Source organism: Lissotriton vulgaris, chromosome 5, assembly GCF_964263255.1.
Source record: "Lissotriton vulgaris chromosome 5, aLisVul1.2, whole genome shotgun sequence".
NCBI classification, from domain to species: Eukaryota; Metazoa; Chordata; class Amphibia; order Caudata; family Salamandridae; genus Lissotriton; species Lissotriton vulgaris.
In genome coordinates this window covers 339408315-339420821 of record NC_141693.1, presented here as the reverse complement: position 1 = coordinate 339420821, position 12507 = coordinate 339408315, and positions in this window count along the sequence as shown.

Below are 12507 nucleotides of genomic sequence, written 5' to 3'. Positions count from 1 at the left end.
GACAGGCGCCCTCGCGGTGTCCATTGCAGTAACGCAAACTATCCTGTTTCTCTAGGAGCTCTGGGGAGAGTTTGTTTTTCTCTGTGAAGGGCAGGGCGCCCTGGTATAGGTTTGCCCCAAGAGGAGCCTGAGCTTTTGAAAGCGTCGGATTTCTGGCTGAATCCAGTGAGCTCTTGCTGGTCCTCGAAAATCTGGGGGAGATGGTGTACATCTCACGCCGGGCCATACCCATAACCGCAGCAGGCCTTCATGATGGTGCACATCTTCTGACATGTTGGAACAATGTGGGTAAGGGAAGTTGGCAAGTCAGATCTGTAACTTAGGGATAAGGATCGGCTCTAAAGGCTGAGTCAGTCGGGCTGGGGTGGAGTGCAAAGAGGGACTTCCTGTGGATCACTCCAGCTGCAATGGTCGCCTCTCCCCATGCCCCCGCCCCGGGGGTGCTGGACTGGCATTCTGCCTCGGCCAGCACCTAGCAGCTGACTTAGAACTGGTGTGGACCAGGGGAATCTGACTGTTTAATTAAAACAAAGCATTGCAAAGGCCCGAGGCGTTTGTTGACGCAATGTGATTTCTGTCCAGTGCTCTGAATGTCAAAGTGAAGAAATTCAATGAAACATGGGTAAACGGCGAGAGTAACTATGACCAAGAAGATGGAATCCAGTGTGATTTCTGCTTTATGAATTATGAATATTTTGCATAAACTATTTCTTCATCCCAGTTATGCATTTATACCTGCAGGACACTGGCTTGAACACACATTATCTTGTGGGAGCTGTGAAACTAAGGTGTTTAACAGAACGAATATGTTTTTCTACTTGAATCAACATCCTAAGATAATTTTTACCACGAGGTATGCTTTCATGTACAATTTTACCCACGCAGCTAGCGAAGCCAATTTAAGGTGATGTTATGTGAGTGGGAGGGAAACTCGTTTTTTTCTACCCACCATCCTTTGCAGTTTCCTTTCTTTGCCTTTGTAGTGTGGGAGCCACCCGGCCCACCTTATACAGCGTTGCACCCTGTTTCACCCTGGAGGGCGGGCTCGCCCAAAAGGGATAATGAATGGGCGCATGAGCGCTCGTGGTCTAAGCCCTCACTACATTACTTGTGTGTGTGTATTCTTTCCTGCAGAGATCACAACGCAGGCCTCGCAACGTAGCACTGGGTCACCCACCTTCCGGCCCACTACAGCCTTATTTATATTCTTTTCTGCAGGGCTGTGCCTTTCTGATATGCAGGCTCTATTTCTCTTGTTTCTGATGAACAAGCCCTGTGTATCTTTTTCCTCCTGTCTCCGATGTATATCTCCGGTGCTTTTGTTTTTTCCCCCCTTTTTGATGATATCCCTTTACCTTTTGCCAACCATCTCAGTTATTGTGTCTTCCCCTTTCTGTCTCTGAAGCATATTTCCACCCAGTATATTTCTCTTTTTGCCTCTGATGCACAGATTCTGTCTTTTTCCCTCGCTACTTTGCGCCCATGAGTCTGATGCACATATTTTGTTTATTGCTGTAACCTTAAGGTCCCTTTAGCTGTTTCAATAACAAAGTTTGCTAAAGCTTCTTTCTGCTTTGCAAGCTATCTGTAAATGTTCGTAGTCTTTTTTCAGTGAATAGGTGATTAAAGGTTTGGCATTAGCCAAGACTTTCTGATTTGACTAAAATTGTATATATAGCATACTTACAAAAGGTTTTAAACAGCCTCCCCTTTCAATCAATCTATTGTTGTCGTTTACATCTTCTGCACATTACAACATGAGGGCACTGGATCAGCTCACTTAAACCATTGGCTAACGTCACTGCGAGTGGCAGCAGTGTGCCCTTTTACAAGGATCATATCCACACAAAGTAGCTCCCTTTTATGCATGAGGTTTCAAGAATAGAATTTGTGTTTTTTTGAGACAAAAAATATTTTTGCTTCTACGTAACTTTATTTTTACATATTGGCGCATACCTGGCACATCCTTAAACAATAACGTTTTGCATATGCAATGCGAACAAGCATTGCCAAAGCAATATATGATGGTAGCAACAACTGACTCATTAGTTTCGTCAAAGCTTGTTTAGAGCTGTGTTTAGTTTTAACAGCACAGCTGGGAAACAGAGCTATCACTAGCAATATACTTAGATTGGGTTTGGGTCTGCCTCTTTCAGACATTGGCTTACTTCAAACAGCTAATTTCATCTGTTGACTTGAGACTGTCAATTATGTCAGGGCTCAGCCCAGTGGAGTGTTTGTCTGTTACCTATTCCTATTGCCTGTTTGGGTGTATCCTTCCACCTCCACTGCACTGGTGTGCTTCAATGTAACTGTATGAGGGACTACTTTACAACAGTAAACCTATCTGTGCGCTCCTCCTGGGTCACTCACAAGTATCTCCCTCTAGTGTGCTTATACTGCAAGCAATAGAACATTAAACCCTCACTTATTGACTCTGTCGATGCTTGTTATCCATACTAATATAATAAAGAGAGAGCCCAAACCTTTGAGGCGGGTTATCTCAGGAACCACAGCACCAATCACAACACCCAACACAGCGTTGGAAAGGGCAGTTGCAGCAGAAGGACATAGGCTATGCAGACGCCCACAATATACATTTAAAAGGTAAAAGAACCGTGCCAGCAAAGTAGTCCCTTGTGGGCGTATCTGCGTTGTGATGTGGGCGTGTGCTGGGGGCGTGACAAACGCTGGGGGCGTGTGGTACGTTCCACCCTTCAAGCCATGTCTCATATCGTGTGCTAATCCCACCCTGCTCCCTTTAAATACCCCTGCAGCTCATAATCATAACCCACCCTTACTCCTTAAAATACCCCAACACCCTTAAACACTAACCCATCTTAACCCTATAGGTATACCCTGTACCCCAAAACCCAAACCTAGCCCTGAACCCTAAAAATACCACTGTACCCCAAAACCCAAACCTACCCCTGAACCACAAAACCCAAACCTAGCCCTGAACCCTTAATATAACTCTGTACCCCAAAACCCAAACCTACCCATGAACCCTAAAAATAACCCTGTACCCCAAAACCCAAACCTATCCCTGAACCCTAAAATACCCCTGTACCCCCAAACCTAGCCCTGAACCCTAAAAATACCCCTGTATCCCAAAACCCAAACCTACTCCTGAACCCTAAAAATACCCCTATAACCCAAAACCCAAACCTAGCCCTGACCCTAAAAATACCCCCGTACCCCAAAACCGAAACCTAGTCCTGAACCCTTAAAATAGCCCTGTACCCCAAAACCCAAACCTACCCCTGAACCCTAAAAATACCCCTATACCCCAAACCCATACATATCCCTAAACCCTAAAACTACCCCGGTACCCCATAACCCAAAACTATATCTGAACCCTTAAAATACCCAAACACCCCAAAACATATACCTCAGTACCCCAACACATATACCCCTATACCCATACGTACTTTATCCAAACATTTAAAAAAAACATGCTTTTACCATTCATGCATTTACAACGAATTTCGTTGTAAATGTATGCGTGTTAAAAGCATATAAAATGTAATGCCATGCGTTATAATGGCATTGCGGAGTCATGGTATTTTTGTAATGAAAGTATGCGGAGTGATGGTATGTGGAAAGAAAGTTGCTGAATAATGGGTGTTTACCCTCCCCCGGTAAGTACATTGGTGGCACGGCGGCCCACATCTCCAGCAACATACTCATATTTTTTCACCACCCATTTGAAAAATGCACAGGTCCCTCTCATTGATGGCCAGCACCGACATACACTTTTAGACACACCTTCCGCCACAAGTTCTAGAATTGCGAACTTTAGAGCTGGGGAGCTTCGTTTGAATCTCGGTATCGGCTCAACATCCTGTGATTCAAGGCAAATTGCTTTGTCTCCCCGTGCCTACCACAAATGAATGTGTTCTTCTGTAATGTAAATTGTGCTCATGCCATGTTGTCGAGTTCGCGCTATATAATATTGCAAGGAAAAATAAAGTAGGGAAACTCGAGTTCACACACTACTGAACGCGCACTCTTAAGTGCATCAGCAGTGCACTGTGAATCGGAGCGTTTCACAGGCCTGTCACAGATAAGAAATGCTATCAAAACGAAATCCTACAAAACAATATACTACTGGCCGGCAGCAATTCATACCCGGACAACGTCGGGACGGGCTGCTAGTGCCTTAATAAATCAGGTAGCACACACTTTTGATAGCCATGTACACACCTTACATTTATGTGTATGGTATACAGTGCAGCTCTGTACTACTATGATAATCTCAAGGCATGCACCTAGTGCATGTTTAGTGCTTTGCACAAATAGTTGGTTGCTGTACAGTGCGTGGGCCTCGCTTAAAAAGAACAAAGCCTGCCTGCATTCTTGGACTGCATGCTCTAAATATTGTAGGACCCTTTGAACTCCTACGGCCACTGCCTGGATTCAATCCGTATTGCTCATCGGCTCCATGCGGCAGAATTAATCCCCGCCTCACGTGAGAAAGAATATCAGACTTTGCTTCTACACAGCCGGTTCCCTTAACTCACGGCGTGCAGCTCATTCAAGGAATGTGAACTTTGTGACTCCTCAACAGCGCACCGCTTGGCGGGCGCCCCGTGTTGTCTGACACCTTCACAACTCTATCCAGATTAAATTGTCCTGTTTTACAGTCTACCTCCACTCTCACATTTCCTTGTGCTCGTGGTGCAGTAAAGATTGTACCCAGTCCCTGTCCTGAGGAGAACCTGTAATTATTCCGGTTCAAAACGAGTTGACCCCCAGCCTGTGACAACAAAGAAGGGTGCAGCTAGGGATCAACTCATCCCACTGATGTGGGCCCTTGCGTGCAACCAGATCGAACATTTAGTCACAGGTTTTGTGTGATAGGCAGGCAATTGTTTTCCACTCTTGATTCCGCCTGTCCACTGGTATTTCAGTTAAAGGACTGGTCTTTTCCTTTCATGTTGTATATGTTATTTGACTACAATTGATTTGGGCTGTATGTATTGTATTCAAAGTTGTACTTTGGTGTCATGTGATTGTTTGAATATTTAGTATTCACTTTTGTATATAGTGTATTCATTGTGCACATAATTGTTTTTGCTTTTGACTTGACTGTTTTTGACAGTGTTTCTTTTTGATGTCATGCCTTTATGAACTTTGAAACGTGCTTATGAACCAAAATAAATGTTTTTCTAAGTAAATGGTCTGTTCACGCAGTACTTATGGGCTGTGTGAGCTCTAATTGGAAATCAAAATATCCAGGCTAGCCACTTTTGTTCTGTTTCGCAATTGTTGAGGTCCAGGCTGGCCAGTTTGTTGGACCCAAAACCTTTTTGTGTACATCTAAATATTGTAAAAGCATTGTAAATATTTTGTGTGAAACCACATTACAAAACTGCCTAGAAAAGCTTTGGATGATGAATGACTTTTTTCTGTTTTGACAACCATGATTTGCAATGTATTCTCTGAGAATGTTTTCTTATTAGATTTGGGCGTAAGATAATTTTTTTTGTAAAGGTACTATTTTCAGTAGTATAAACAAGGAACTTGGAATAAAAGTTCCCTGATAAAAGCTATTTGTTGCAGCACATCTGTTTATCAGAAATTTCATCCTCAATTTAGCTACCTACGAAAATTGTTTTTGTGTTTTATAGAGGCTGTTGGGCATCAATCTAGTGGATAGAGCTTGCGACGGAGCCTTTTAGAATCTATCAGCCCGATTCATCAAGCTGAATTGCGCTTGCAAAGGGCCAGATTCTGAGGATCTGGCCCTTTGCAAGTGCGATTTTTGCATTTGGAATTCATCATCCCAAATGCAAAAATCGCTATTTGCGAAATCGCATATTTGCGAGGAATTGAATTTAAGGAATCTCTATTAGAGATTCCTTAAATGCAATTCATGAACCAATTTTAAATTGCGAATTCGCAATATTTGGTCGCTATTTACCACGAAGTCTGACTTCGCGGTAAATAGCGGAAAAATAGAAAAAAGCACTTTAATGCATTTTTCTCTTTTGCATGTTACACGCACACATGTCCTTTGGACATGTGTGTGCGCAACACCTGTGTAAATTACATTTCAGGGGTGCTACAGGGTGTCCTTTGGACACCCCTGGCACCCTTGAAATCGCTATCTTATTTGCGATTAGCTAATTGCTATTTGCAAATAAGGAATGTGTAGGAATCGCATTTTATTTTGCGATTCCTACATGAATCCCGTTTTGCGAGTCTGATAGCAATTCCTTATGAATTGCTATTAAAGACTCGCAAAACGGGTCTTTGATGAATCTACCTGTTAGCCCACTAATTCCTGCATGCACTACATGTTAATTGGTGACAAACTGCATAGCTTCTGGAAGCATTTGCACTCAACAAAGCTGAAGGCCTGCAGCCTTTGCTTGAAGAATGCGTTAAATACAATCAGGCAATACACTTCCACTGTCTGGGAAGCTGTCCCCACCTTCCATCTTGTGTGAATGCAAACCAGAGGCATTCAAAGGGCTCCAATTCTGCTTTGTAACTAGTACTGAGAGCTAAACTTGAGGACGAACGCCAGCAGGCATCAAGTCTTGCATCTGCAGAATCTTCGTTTCAATGTGTACATTATTTCCCAATATATTGTCTCACACTGCCATGATCTTGAAGTTAGTGCTTCCTCTAATTGCGGACTAAAGCTCTTGCTATTTCTTGACATACGCGACCAGCCATTATTTTTAACTTTCAATCTTTAAGCTCATCAATTGACCTGGCCGGATTGGTGGGGTAGCAGCAGTCTACCAGAGGTCAAATGGTTTACGTAATTTAACCCTTTTGGATTGTTTGTGGGGGTTCAGACCTCGTGTATGTGAGCTGGACCCCCTCCCCTCTCCAGGACCATTAAAAAAATGCCCATTTCAGAAATACATAAGTTTCCTTGATACCCAATTTTCACTCTGCCTATTTCGCTATAAGAATTGTTCTATGTTCGGTACTCAATGAAAAACCATTGTACAGTGTAGCTCAACTCAGTGGTTTGTTCTGGGGTAGCTTGGGTTGTTGGAGAACCTACAAACCTTATATATTCCCGCAACTAGAAGGGTCTAGCAGACATAATGGTATATTGCATTTGTCACTTGGCTATTGTGACAAAAAGGTACAGATGAAAATGCAACAAATTACGATTGTTTTCCTACTCTTTTTCAATATTTCTTGATTTCAACAGTTATTTTCCTTGGGACAACCTTTCGAGATCTACACATAGGACCCCTTACTGAATTTGGAATGTCTACTTTAAAGAAATCTATAGCTTTCCTGAACAACCCACGGGTTTCACACTGGTTCCTACCACAAACTGAAAGTAGGTTGAATAGCAGAAAAAATAGTGAAAATAGACCATCTTTTAGAAAAATGACAAAACAGGAATTCTGAATCAGCCCTGCATGTTCCTGAAAACTGGGAATATGGTGAATTTAGTACAGCAAACTGTTTGTGAATGCAATTTTTAGGAGTATATTGTGCTCACATATATAAATTCGGAGAAGAGAGGAGGGACCAACTTTACCCCTGAATCCCCCATTAAAGCAAGGTAGATCTGGGGATAATGGGTTGGTGGCACTAAACCTAATAGATTCCTCACAATTATATGATATAACCAAGGGAGGAAATTAAACTCTTTAAATATGGGTAGAGCCAGAAGTACTAGACTAGGACGTACCTCTCACCTCACTAACAAAAGTGAAGCAAAGAATTAACGCTGCATCCTTACAATGAATTCACAAGGCTATAAGTAGCAAGGTATAATAAATATAACTCTTAGGATCAAGCCTAAACAAAAATATTCAGTTCCAGACAAAAACTCCTATTTGTAACCAGATATTGAAATAGGATTGGGACTGGTAACAACCCATACCAGGTATATATATTAAAGAAGTTAACATGCTACCTCTGTAATAAATATATAGATTTTATGAATTGTTTTTAATGTATCACTGTCTCTGATACTACATATCCCACAATGCTTCTATGGTGAGCCTAGTGGGAGTTCGGTATAAATGGAGAAACAAAAGAGGGACTCACTCAACCGTGATCTAGACTTGTTTGTCGAAAGCATTGGTGATGCCCGGTTACTTACCGAAAATACACATTACTCCGAGTCCTGGTCTCCCCGTCCCATTCCTGACAAGTAAGCAAGTAAGCAAGTGAGTAGCTAGTCTGCTCCCCAGAAACCTAAAACCTAGCAGAGCTTTTCAGCACTTCCCCCAATATGGCGCCACCAATCCGGTGAGGATAAAGGGGGAAGTGCATCATAGAACATCCTGAGAATACCAAAGAAAACCAGAACGAAACAGATAACCAAAGAAAACCCAAACCAGGGAGGGAGGGAAGGGCTCAGGAATGGGACGGGGAGACCAGGACTCGGAGTAATGTGTATTACCGGTAAGTAACCGGGCGTAACCTCCTCGTCCTGTCTCCCCGTCCCATTCCTGACAAGTGAGCCCATACCCAAGCACACGGTGATTGTGAGAAAAAACCAGACCAGAAAGTATGAGAAAAGACAGGTCCATTTTAATCAATAGAAAACAGTACAGACTACAATTCATGTACAGAAGACAGGACACAAGCCCCAAAGGCAGCAGATGCCGCCATACCCAACTGAAGATGGCAATGAGCAACAAAAGTATGGGGAGAAGCCCACGAGGCAGCATTGCAAATGTCCCACGAGGCAGCATTGCAAACGAGGCACCCTTGAACATGGCCCAGGAGGACGACACGCTCCTAGTCGACCTACCCTGAATAGAAGAAGGCAGAGGACAGTGGGCAGAATCGTAAGCAGAAACCACAGCACCCCTGACCCACCGAGACAAAGTGGACAAGGAAGGACGAAGCCCCAGCCCTGAGAGGCCATAGGTGACAAACAGTGAATCAACCTTCCTGAAGCCAGCCGTACCCTCCAAGTAGATGCGGAGAGCCCGCAGCACATCCAAAGAATGGAGGAGCACCTCCTCCGGAGAGGCAGGAGCCGGAAAAAACACCGGGAGGACAATATCCTCCTGACAGTCAAAGGAAGACACCACCTTAGGAAGAAAGAACCGACTCGGACGGAGAATGACCTTATCCTCGCAAAAGCGCAAGAAGGGAGGGGAAGCCATCAGCGCCCCAATCTCACCAACCCTCCGCCCAGAAGTAATGGCCACCAGGAAATAACCTTAGCAGAAAGGAATTTCAGGGCCACGGAATCCAAGGGCTCGAAAGGAGGACCCGTCAAAGCCCGGAGAACCAAGGGAAGATCCCAAAGAGGCACAGGAGAACGAGAGACAGGACGCCGAAGCAAGAAACACCGCAGAAGGCGAACCACCAACGAGGAAACAGAAGAACCCCGGAAAGCAAGAATGGCAGCCCACTGGGCCCGAAGGGAAGAAACCCCAAGCCCCAAGACGAAACCATCCTGCAAGAAGTCCAAAACCTTCACGGCCTCACAGGAGGCAGAAGAGAGACCCCTCACAAGATGCCAGGAGGAGAAACTCTACCAGTGACGGTCATACGACCCCAAGGTGGGAGGACGCCAAGAAAGCCGGAGACAACGGGCAACGTCAACCGAGCAACCCAGACCCAGCAAACCTAACCTTTCAAGTGCCAAACCCCCAGCCGGAGGCGACGCAGGGAGGCAACCCCGAGAAGAGGAGCCCGCAGCGGGGAGGGAGACAGGGGAAACCTCCAATGAGGGCAAACCGAGAAGGCCAGCAGAAGGGGAAACCAAGACTGCCGAGACCATACCGGAACCACCAGGAGAACCTCCGCCCGATCCCAACGAACCTTCCAGAGGACCCTCGGAATTAAGGCAAACCGAGGGAAGGCAAACAGCAGACCCCACGACCAAGGAATCGAGAAAGCATCGGTAGCCCACGCCAACGGAGAGGGAACTGTGCTGCAAAACCGAGGAAGAAGGGCGGACTCCATCGAGGCAAACAGATCCAGCCAAGGAAGGCGGAACCTGAGGACAATCAGATAGAACAGACCCGGGGACAAACAGAGGGACGCCGAGGAGGGGAACACCCTGCTCAAAGAATCCGTAGGCCCATTCTCCTACCCCGGAAGATAGACCGCTGTCACAGACAAGAGAGTCGACACGGCCCAAAGGCGAACTTCCGGGACAGGAGAAACAGAGCACGACACAAGTCCCCCTGGCGAGTCATATAAGAACGAACCACCTGATTGTCGGACTGCACAGAGACCGACCGACCCCGAAGGAGAGGAGCGAACCAAAGAAGAGCCAACCAAACCGCCCACAACTCATTCCAGTTCGAGGACTGGAGGGATCCGAAACCTGACCACCGCCCATGACCCTTTTAGGCACCCAGAACGGCACCCCACCCCAAAGCACTGGCATCCGTGGACAACACGACCACAGACCGAGGAGGAAGGAGACCAAACCCCAGGGACAGAGACAGAGGGGACAACCACCACCGGAGATCCGCCCGAATCCCCGGAGTGACAGGGATGAGAGTCTCGCAGTCCAATGAGGCAGGATCCCAGTGCGACAGGACATGAAGCAACAGGGGGCACAGACGCAGCCAGGCCCAAGGAAGGAGAAGCAAAGCGGACGCCATCTTCCCCTAACTCCCCAACCAGAGTCAGGCAGACACCCGGGACAGGGACAGAAGCCAGGAAAGGCGATGACACAAAGCCAACCGGCGCACCTGGGAGAGGAACGCCAAGCCCAGGTCCATGCGGAAGAGAGCCCCCATGAAATACAGGTACTGGGAGGGCACCAGGGAGGACACTCAAGGTCGAGAAGGAACCCAAAGGAACCCAGCAGAAAACACACCCGCTCCACATCCGACAGAGCCGGAGAAAAAGAAAGAGACAAAAACAACCAGTCAACCAGACAGGGAAACACCTGCAGCCCTCAGGAATGAAGAACATCCACCAGAGGGGCCTAGAGCGCCGAGGAAAGGCCGAACAGGAGCACCCGGAAAGGTAGCGAAGGACCCCCACAGCAAACGGAGAAAACCGCTAGACGGCCAGGAACGAGCAGACGCGCATCCAGCAGAACCAGGAACGCCAGACAGCCACACAGAAGCACCATAGGCAGGATGGACAGCAAAGCCACCAACATGAACGCAAGTCCGGGAAAGAAAGAACGAACCCCTCGAGACACAAACAGGGTACAGAATAGGAAGAACCCATCACTGAGGCCAGAAAGAGGAACAAACAACAACCCTCGCCACCACACCAGAAATGAACCACCACGACAGCCAACCATACCAACAGAAGGCACACACCCCCAAGCAAGGCCACCCCCGTAGAGGATGACGGGCAGGGGGGTTCACAAAGAAGATTGGGAGGGGGGGGGACCCTGAACCGAAAATCCATGGACACAGGCCGCAAGGACCAGGCAACCGGAACAGCAACCCCCGGGGAATGCAAAAAACAAAGGCGCAGCCGGGGTCCGACCATCCAAACATCACACCAGCAAAAAAAGAGCCGGGGCCCGGAACCTGCACCAGGGACCGGACCATGTAGACGGAAAAGGACACAGCCTGACCTCAAAGAGGCAGTGTAGGAATGTCCAACCACCCCCTCCACTCGCCGACAGCGGCAGAGGGAGGGCAAACTGGAGAAAACAGCCACAGCCTGGGCAGGCAGTGAACCAGGCCCGCGAGGGAGGACACCACCAAAGGCACAAGACCTACCCCAGAGCAACAGCTCCTCTGACCAAGAGGGGAATAAAACCCACAGCAACCAGCACACCCAGGCAGACCCCCAACCAGGGACCAACCAGGCAAAACAGGACCACAGAAGCAGCAGGAGTGAAAACACCTGACAACATGCGTCGCAAGAAAGAGACACGTGGAGCACAAAAGATAGATGTAGCATCGCCACCAAACACAAAGGCAGCACCACATCGACCCCAGAGGGATGAAAGGCTGAGCGGACCCGCCGGGACCTGAAGAACACAGGCCGCAGCAGCGGAAGCAATAGGCCACTGAGCCACCAGACCCAGCATCCACTAAGCAAGAGGCCCGAACCACTAGGCCACCGCAATGAAACCAAACGAAAACAGGCCACATCAGGGAGGCACGGCCGCAGTCCAGCGACCATGACGAACCTAGGCCGTAGCAGTGGATGAAGCACCAAGCGCACAGCGTGCCGCAAGTGCCCCACAAACACCCCTTACGGGCCCCACCACAGCAGCAGAAGGGGCAGGCCAAACCTGAGGGCCACCATGCATCATGGCCGGAGAGCACATGCCTCACCAATGAGGAGGAGCAGGGCAGCCAAAGAAGGAGCCATCGAGGCACCCGACCACGCAAGCCAGGCGGTAAGGGGGCGGACGCATAAAAAAAGCGACCGGCCACCCAATAAACACCAAGGGGAGGCATTAAACCCAAGGACGCTCCGCGCCGCAGGGAAAGAACAGATGGCCCCCGCCCGCTAAAGCAGGGCGAGAAGGGACCCCCGCGAGAGAAGCGGCCGCCAAAGCAGGCCGAGGACCAGAGAGCGAGGGGCAGGGAAAAGAAAGAGGCACAAACGGCCGCTAAAGCAGGC